A 2,101-nucleotide genomic window follows, 5' to 3' on the forward strand; every position below is an offset into this window, starting at 1 on the left:
GTTACCGGCCGGCCTAATGCTGGGTAGACCTGTTGCCCTCGGCCGGCCTTTGGACGTGGTGGCCGAATGCTGGGTAGACCTGTTGCCCTCGGCCGGCCTTTGGACGTGGCGGCCTAATGCTGGGTAGACCTGTTGCCCTCGGCCGGCCTTTGGACGTGGCGGCCGAATGCTGGGTAGACCTGTTGCCCTCGGCCGGCAGTGTTACCGGCCGGCCTAATGCTGGGTAGACCTGTTGCCCTCGGCCCGCCGTGTTACCGGCCAGCCGAATGCTGGGTAGACCTGTTGCCCTCGGCCGGCCTTTGTACGTGGTGGCCGAATGCTGGGTAGACCTGTTGCCCTCGGCCGGCCTTTGGACGTGGCGGCCTAATGCTGGGTAGACCTGTTGCCCTCGGCCGGCCTTTGGACGTGGCGGCCTAATGCTGGGTAGACCTGTTGCCCTCGGCCGGCCTTTGTACCTGACGGCCGAATGCTGGGTAGACCTGTTGCCCTCGGCCGGCCTTTGTACCTGACGGCCGAATGCTGGGTAGACCTGTTGCCCTCTGCCGGCCGTCTTTCCGGCTGGCCTAATGCTGGGTAGACCTGTTGCCCTCGGCCGGCCCTGGTACCGGCCGGCATAATGCTGGGTAGACCTGTTGCCCTCGGCCGGTCTTTGTCTCTGGCCACCCGCGGCGTGGTAGTCCTGTTACCGTCGGCCGGCCTTGCAGCCCGGCCGCCGCGCGATGGCGCCCCGTCTCTTCCATCGGACGCGCGGCCCCCTTGTCGTCTCTGCAGCGGCGAGCACGCCTTCGGCGGTCGGCCTGCACGTCCGGCATGACCGCGGGCACTGGCAGCCCAGCAGGCAGCCCTGCTCTCGCGTCTTCTTCCCCCCGGCGAAAGGCGGGGCGTGAAGGCGGGCGACTTTCGGTCCCAGCCGTGCCCAGGTGTCCCTGCCGGCTCCGTGCGCCAGCATCCACTGGCGAGCTCCGCCGGCCTCTTCCCCAGCCGCGGCCCCTGTCCGCTCCGCCGTCATGGTGCCGGCACCCCACTTCCCCAAGCGCTCCCCGACAGGAGCAGGCAGCGTTGTCGCGCCCCCTCCCCGTGCTCGAATGGACCGCGGCCCTGCTCCGGGCTTCATTTCTGCAGCGCGCTCGCTCGCTCGCTCGCTCGCGCGCTCCCTCCCTCCCCCCCCCCTCCCCCCTCCCCCCGGCCGCCCACCCGCCGCGCTGCCGCCCTGCCGCAGGCTTGAGCGGCGCCGGGGCGGAGGAGGAAGGAACGCCACCAAAGCAAAAGGCTCCGAGAAAGCTGAACAGAGAGCTTCTTTGACCAGGGACAGACGGCGCCAATCATCCCGCCGCCATCCCTGCTTGTGCACCAGGCTCTCCGCCTGCCGACCTCGGCATCAGCCTCCCGCCGCCGCCGTGTAAACTGCCCGGTGGGACCGTGGGCGGGGGCAGGAAGAGGCTGAAAGTGCTGCCAGGGAGGCTGATGGCGGAGGGCGGGGTCGCCCCCAACCGACAATGGGCAGGGCCCGAGGCAGTCTGAAAGCGCTGCCAGGGAGGCTGATGGCGGAGGGCGGGGTCGCCCCCAACCGACAATGGGCAGGGCCCGAGGCAGTCTGAAAGCGCTGCCAGGGAGGCTGAGGGCGGGGGGCGGGGCGCCCCCAACCGACAATGGGCAGGGCCCGAGGCAGTCTGAAAGCGCTGCCAGGGAGGCTGAGGGCGGGGGGCGGGGCGCCCCCAGCCGACAATGGGCAGGGGCCCGAGAGAGTCTGAAAGCGCTGCCAGGGAGGCTGACGGCGGGGGGCAGGGCGCCCCCAGCCGACAATGGGCAGGGGCGGGGAAAGTCTGAAAGCGCTGCATGGGAGGTTGATGGCGGAGGGCGGGCTCGCCCCCAGCGTTAATGGGTGGCTGCGGAAGACGGGGCAGGGACAGGGAGAGGGCAGGCGGCTTCGTGCCGGCCCCGGGCGCCTCGACAGCGAGCCCTCACGGCCCCCCAAACCCGCGCCGAGGCCCCAAGAGCTCTGCAGACCTTCCGCGGAAGAACCGGCCCGAAAGCGGCCACCCGCTTGCCGACGGCGGCGCCGGTCGCCTCGATGCAGCCGCCTCCGTGGGGCGGGAAGGGG

This window comes from Sturnus vulgaris, unplaced genomic scaffold, assembly GCF_052056855.1.
Source record: "Sturnus vulgaris isolate bStuVul1 unplaced genomic scaffold, bStuVul1.hap1 Scaffold_156, whole genome shotgun sequence".
In the NCBI taxonomy this organism is placed as follows: Eukaryota; Metazoa; Chordata; class Aves; order Passeriformes; family Sturnidae; genus Sturnus; species Sturnus vulgaris.